The sequence below is a fragment of the Trichechus manatus genome, unplaced genomic scaffold (genome assembly GCF_000243295.1).
Source record: "Trichechus manatus latirostris isolate Lorelei unplaced genomic scaffold, TriManLat1.0 scaffold00121, whole genome shotgun sequence".
Lineage (NCBI taxonomy): Eukaryota > Metazoa > Chordata > Mammalia > Sirenia > Trichechidae > Trichechus > Trichechus manatus.
Window position 1 is genome coordinate 2,547,231 of NW_004444057.1, and position 7,495 is coordinate 2,554,725.

General features: G+C 44.2%; 1 pseudogene; it reads right to left on the reverse strand.

The window, feature by feature from the left end:
- Positions 1 to 4,966: 4,966 nt before the first annotated feature.
- LOC101360349 (26S proteasome regulatory subunit 4 pseudogene) lies at positions 4,967 to 6,310 on the reverse strand (annotated as a pseudogene).
- Between the last annotated feature and the right edge of the window lie 1,185 nt (positions 6,311 to 7,495).

Sequence of the window (7,495 nt, forward strand, 5' to 3'; positions counted from 1 at the left end):
CAGGGCAGGTCTAGCTGAAGAGGAGTTACTGGGATGGGTTGTTTGTGGCACTTACTACAGCCACCAGAGCTGGTTGGTAATCAGTGCAGGGCAGGTTCCAGTAGGCCGTGCCTGTGCTGCTTGGTGGTGTGATGTCAAGCGCACAGTGGAGGTAGACAGGATGCAGTGGGGAGATTGTTATGTGTGGAGCTAAGATGGATATGGGAGAGAAGAGAGAGGAAAAGGAGCCGAACACATACAAACAAATAAAAAGAATGCTTTCGCTGGAGTGCCTGGCTCCGTGCGCCATCTTTGCTTCTTCCTGAGGGGCTCCAGAGCACTGGCAATTTGTGATATATGCTTTCCCACTCTCTACCCTTCTTCACCCACACTCGGCCTCCTCTGCTTCCCTCAGACACAGTTTCTTGTCCAGAAACACCAGCCCGCACTAGCTGACTCTCTGAGTGACATTTGTTGGCTGCTGGTGTTGCTTTTTTTTTTTTCTGGTTCTTTTGATTTCTTGCTTGCCTCTTGCTGCCTCCCCCTCCTTTTGCTCGAGTGCCTGGCTCCATGTGCCATCTTTGCTTCTTCCTGAGGGGCCGTGGAGCTCCATTCGAGTGTGGAGCTGCTTCCCAGTTTGGGCTACTGCACTGGTGGGGTCCCGGGGCTTGCCGTTGGAATGGAGAGATGAGAGACTATGAAATGGAGAAAAACAGAAAGGGGAAGAGAAAGAAAAGAAAAGAATGAATAAATAAAAATCAGAAAGGTTAAAGAACCACAAAGTTCCCAGGGATCCCACTGATGCAGCTATGAGGTCTGGGGATATTTCTCTCAGGTGTTGCAATACAGTCTGGCTAGAAGGCTTAGAGGTATACAATGCCTTGTTTTCCAAGATCAGAAAGAGAAGGAAGATATAGAGGGATGAGAAACTTAGCAATAAAGAAAGACAAAAAGGGAAAAAGAAGGAAAAGAAAACAAAACAAATTAAAAAGAAAAAATAAAGAACAAGAAAGGCCCCCCCAAAAGCAGAGGAGAAAAACCAACAAAAAAAGAAATGTCTTCAGGGATCCCTCTGCACGTCTGTGGAAGCTGAAGGGGAGTTCCTTGCCACGCAGCTCCGCCTGGCCAGAAAGGGCTCCCAACTCAAGAAAAGGAAAAGAAAACAAACAAACAATTCAAAATGAACAAACAAACAAAAGCCCCGGGACCCCACCAGTGCAGTAGCCCAAACTGGGAAGCAGCTCCACACTCGAATGGAGCTCCACGGCCCCTCAGGAAGAAGCAAAGATGACGCACGGAGCCAGGCACTCGAGCAAAAGGAGGGGGAGGAAGCGAGAGGCAAGCAAGAAATCAAAAGAACCAGAAAAAAAAAAAAGCAACACCAGCAGCCAACAAATGTCACTCAGAGAGCCAGCTAGTGCGGGCTGGTGTTTCTGGACAAGAGACTGTGTCTGAGGGAAGCAGAGGAGGCTGAGTGTGGGTGAAGAAGGGTAGAGAGTGGGAAAGTGTATATCACAAATTGCCGGCGCTCTGGAGCCCCTCAGGAAGAAGCAAAGATGGCGCACAGAGCCAGGCACTCCAGCGAAAGGAGGCAGAGATAGCAAGAGGCAAGGAAGAAATCAAAAGAAGCAAAAAAAAGCAACACCAGCAGCCAGCAAATGGCACCCAGAGAGCCGCCCGTTTGGGTGTGTGGAATCCAAGCAGCCGGCACTTCCCGGTCAAGAGACTGTGGCCGCGGGAAGCAGAGGAGGTCAAGCCGGGGTGAAGTGGGGTGGGGGGGTGGGAAAGAGCACACCGCAAATTACCGGTTGTTTTGTCTCCCGCTGGATGCTCCGTGAGGCTGCTTTCTCATTCCCCTGTTTGCTGGTCTCCGATAGGAGTCCAAGATGGTGGATCCGTGCTGCGTTAGCTGGTAGGGGACCTCTGCATGAATCTCTCCTCACTCTCCATTCTCTGTCAGTTTTCTCATTCCATTTGGTTCTTGGCTGAGTTCTTTATCTCTTCATTTGATGTTTTAGGGTTTCAGGATTGTTGTATTCTCTGTTTGGCTTAGTTTTTTGGATCTTTGCTGTGGAGGGACGGCGTGGTGCTTCTGCCTAGAGCGCCATTTTGCTGGAACTCCCGCATTTTCCTTATTCTGAATTAAAAGCCAAGGTAATGTTGCAGTTTTAATCCCAGAGAATCTAAAACAGAAGTATACTAACTGCAACCTGAGGGCCAAATACAGCCTACTATCTTTTTTTGTTTGTTTGTTTTGTATGTCCCTTGTGCTAAGAATGATTTTTACCTTTTATAGCATTGTTGGATCCCTGGGTGGCACAACTGGTTGAGCACTCGACTGTGAGCTAAAAGTTGGTGGTTTGAGCTAACCCAGAAGCATGTCTGAGGACAGACCTAGTGATCTACTTCCAAAAGGTCATAGCCTTGAAAACCCATGGAGCGGTTCTACTCTGCACACATGAGGTCACTGTGAGTCAGAATCGACTTGATGGCAACTAACAGCAATAACAAAACATTGTTAGGAGGAAAAAAACCAACCAAAAACCAAACCCACTGCCGTCGGGTCGATTCCGACTCATAGCGACCCTATAAGGAGGAAGAGAGAGAAGGGGAAGAAAGTGTGGTAGAGATGGTATGTAAGCTGCAAAGCCTAAAATATTTACTATCTGGTTGAAAAAACTGTATCGACCCCTGATCTAAAAGATGAGTGTTGGTTATGCGTTTATATTCATATGACCTGACATGGGCCTGAAAGGCAGACAGAATATCTCCTCTGGTAACTAAAGACATTTTTATATATCATAAACTTAAATAGAAATTTTGCAATTATCTGAACATTTATACTGTTGACTAAGATAGATACATAATTCAGGCTAAAGGATCCACTTGAGGCTTCAGTTATCAGGACTTGAGTTGATTGTCCTTGTTCTAAGAACAGCGGTTGAGCCATAGGCGCCACGGGTGCTTGTGGAGGCAACAGCGATGATGAGGTAAAGGAGCCTGGTTGGAGAGAAGGGGGGTGGGGGAAGAGGAGAGCATCCTCCTTCTCAAATCCCTAAACCTTCAAGCAAGAGACGTGATCTTTGATTGAGTTTTATTTTGTCTAAATTTCCACATACGAGATGTTATTGGAACAATCAGTGCCATGAGAAAAAAACACACATACACAAGCTACTGTCTTTAGGAAGCATTAGGAGACTTTAAAATCGAGAGACTTTGTACATTGATGCTCAATCTCAGTGAGCAAAGCAGTGCCTCCTCCTGACATATTCCCATGCCCTGAGTGATGAGCAGCATGGGGTGAGTTTGTCCTTTGCTTTTCCTTCCAGTTGTAGACGTCAGGTGCTGTCTGCAAGGGCACTTTGAAGAATAGGCTGACACTGCAGTGCATTTGGGAAATGGTGTTTGAGAGACAATAAAAGGGGCCCTGGCTTAAAGTACATTAAGGGATCACAGAAGTACATCTTGACTGCATTTTCAGATCTTTTGATTCAAAGACACACATCTTCTCATCTCCCAAGGGGTGAGGCCAACCTAGCACAGACTATAGACAGAGCCTCACAAATAAGGTTGCCAACTGCACGTCAGAGATAATTAGTGAGAACACTGTGAGGAGCTCTGTCACTGCCTCAGAGCAGGGTAAAAAAAGGATCAGGGAGGAAACTGAGAGAAAATGTGTTGAGTCACCAGCTTAGATGTGCAAGGCAAGCTTGCATTATGGTGGCACTGAAGTGGTTAGTGGGCCACCTGGGACTGCACTGGGAAGGAGAGTTTCATTAAGATCACACTGCTTGGTGGCTTTGCTTGTCCACTGCCTTTGGTTATTTCCCTTCTTTTCTATAGACTGGTAGGAGCCCAGAGAGTATGAGGGGGCGTGAGTAAAGGAATGCCAAATGGAATTGTTGAAATAACAAAACAGATTTTGGGTACGTGAGTAGTTAATACTCAAATCTAGTTAGTCTCACTTGTTACACACTTTATTTGTAATGTGTCACTTTCTAAACAGGACACGAGATGATTAACCATAAAGGGCAAGCATACAATAATACTAATTAATAAAAATACTCAAAATTGTGAAAAGGAAAAGAAAGTGAATATGGGAAATCTGAGGCCTTGGAACAGCTGGTGTGATCAAGTTTCAAATTTCCTTCAGTGTTTGCTGGTAGTCAGCTCACTTCAGCTGGTAAAGGCACACTGCTCTAGGGCCTAGTCAATTCCTGTAAGCCCTAAATGAACCACTATAGCACATATCTCATTCCTTTCTGTAGCCAATTGGCCAGGAAACTCATGGAATGGATTCCTTCCAGAGATGTTCTGGCCAGTGGTGTCACCAGGGGAGTGCGAGAGGTGTGGACTGCACCAGGTGACACTGTCAGAGGAGGTGACACCAGAATGACTGTAAAATTTTTGTGCAGTGTTTCAGCATAAATTTATTATTTTTTATAAAAATACCCCTGTAGTTTTATAACAACAAATACATTTTTCATAAGCCCAGCTTACAGGTATCAATATACCTACAGGGCTAAAACTCTATGTTAATTTACTTTTTGAACCTTCTATTGTGCTCCAGCCAGAGCTGTCATTATTACCCAATTACAGTGATGCTTCGAACCATGTGGTTTCCTCTGCATGTGCTACAAGCATATGCTATTGTTTTTGTTGCTACTATTGTTTTTATAGTCACTGATTTTGTCAAATTTTCTGATGTTTTAGCTATAATACTGTGGTGACAGTATTTGTGAACCTATATCAATAACTATTTTTTTTCCCCCTGAAAGAGTAGCTTTATTGGGAACAGGGCTGCATAGTGAATGACAGACAGATGCAGCCCAGTGGACATCCTGCATACCACGCACAAAAAGGTACAGAGAATATTTGGCTAATAAAAGTCAACTGAAATATGGATCCTTTGGGCAACTTCCTCAAGCCCATTCCTCTGAAGGGCTGAGAAAACTCTCAATCACTTCTTGAAGGCTTTGTGGTTCACTTAGAGATAGAGCCCCTTAGGCGTGCCTTCTCATTTTTTATAAAGAACATTTTCTTTTGATTTTTTGAAGTCTTCATTTGTGACTTTCATTCTATGTTCTCTAAAGGCCACCACCCAACTTCTGTACAGATTGCCTTTGTCACAACCAGAGTGTGTCATCTTTAGCCATGATCAAGTCATCAAAGGTTATGACATCAGCCAACATCATCCTGCTTGTGTGAATCTAAAAGATGCGATTCTTCGTGTTGTCATTGGGCAGGGGGAGATCAATCTTCCTCTCAGTGCGGCCCAGTCTGATAAGTGCTAGGTCTAAAGTTTCTATTTGGTTTGTGGTCATGATAACTTTCACATCTCCTCTTGAATCAAATCCATCCAACTTGTTCAACAGTTCCAACATAGTTTGCTGAATCTATCTCTTGCCACCAGAATTTGAGTCATATCTTTTTGTCCCAATAGCATCAATCTCATCTATAAACACAACGGACGGTGCATGTTCCTCAGCAGCTCAAAACAGTTCCCACACAAGTTAGAGCCCATCTCCAAGGTACTTCTGAGTAAGTTCACAGCCCACCACTCTCACGAAAGTGGCCGAGGTTTGATTTGCTATTGCTTTGGCTAACAAGGTTTTACCTGTGCCGGCGGGGGGGGGGGGCACAGAGAATCTCCCTAGGGATCCCCTTAGGAAGTTTAATGCTCATCTCTTCATAATATTCAGGATGAGTGAGAGGAAGCGCCACAGATTCCTTAATTTCCTGAATTTGGTTGTCCAATTCCCCAGTGTCAGCATAGGTCTCCTGGGGACCTTTTGCTCCTTCATCACCAGGGGATCGGTGTCATCCACCAGCACCCTTATCACCACATGCACCTTGTGGTTGAGCAAGACAGAGCAGCCTGGCTCCAGCAGATCCTTGTCTACAAATCAAATAATGCCGAGGTTACATTCTGATCCCACTGATGTAGGCACGATGGCGTGACCATCATTAGTGGTCTCCAAAGTTCCTACTGACATCGGGGTCCCCCTCAGATCATCCACCTTTGATCTCTCATCCTCTTCCTTTTGTTCTAGTGGCTTCATTTGCTCTTGATCTCTAATGAATTCTTCCTCCATGAGAAGATAGTCTTTAATCCTCTCTAGTTTCAATAATTTTAACCGTCACTGAGTGTGAGGTGTCACCAGTGACAGTTTGCTGGTAGCATCTGGTTCCTTTGTTTTCTTCTTCTTTTTCCCCACTCTAGTTGGTACGGGAGGTTCATATTTCTTTTTCTTGTCCTCTTCATCCTTCTTTCCACCTCCAGGACCATGACCACCATTCTGAATTTGACCCATCTTGCCTCAGCCTCCGTAGCCTCCACTGCTGGAAATGCACCCCTCAATAACTTTTCTGAGAATGTAGTAGTGATTAAAGGAAAAGAAGTGGTGACATATGGGAATTACGATTTATGAGTAACATTAGTACAAAAAACATTACTAAGGATTTTGTATGGTCTGGTTTGGGAGGAGGTCCATGGAGGGGGTGGCACTGTAAGTTACTGTATTGGGTAACACCAACCCTAGTGATGCCACATCCTGGTTTTCTAATTAGAGATGCTTCTCTGACTTTATCAATGTTTATTTTGCCAGTGAAATTTTTTTAGGAAATGGAGTGAATGGAACCACATTTTATCACAGATTGCCAACTACTAAATAGAGAAACGGTTAGAGAGGAAACTTCTTACATAGCTGTGGCTGCTTTTTTCTTCTTGCATTATTCCCAATTCTTTTTAAACTTACTTGCTTGCCAGAGATACTGTTTTTCTTTTGTGTGTGTGTGTGTGTGTGCTTTATTCACTTCCATCATTCCACTGCAATTTAATTGGACTTCTTTCTCACCTTACACATCCTATTCACTCACTCCACATGCTCCTGCCTTCTTTCCTGCAGAAACGAAGGACGATGGGCAAAGATTTCTTTGAAGTCGTTTCAGCTCCCACAAGAGTGCACAAGCTATCTTGTTATCAAAAAATCACTGTAGTGCACCTGCAGACATAGCTAAGAATATTAGCCACAACTCCAAGAGCTTTCAGCTTAACCTTTGTTCTTAAAAATCCTGTTTGATTTAATTAATAGATGACACCAGCAGGGTTGTTATTACTATTGTTAAGTGCCATCGAGTTGGTTCTGACTCATAGAGACCTTATGTACAACAGAACAAAACACTGCCCGGCCCTGTGCCATCTTCACAGTAGTTGTTATGCTTGAGCCCATTGTTGCAGCCTCTGTGTCAATCCATCTCGTTGAGGGCCTTCCTTTTTTTTGCTAACCTTCTACTTTACCAAGGATAACGTCCTTCTCCAGGGACTAGTCGCTCCTGATAACATGTCCAAAGTATGTAAGATAAAGTTTCACCATCCTCCTTTCTAAGGAGCACTCTAGCTGTACTTCCTGTAGCAGGTAGATGCCAATAATCCTGATATTTAATATTAACTATACTCTGAAATTGCTAAAGCTGTTACCTAAGCATGATTTGTATGGGCCTTTCTTTCTTTACA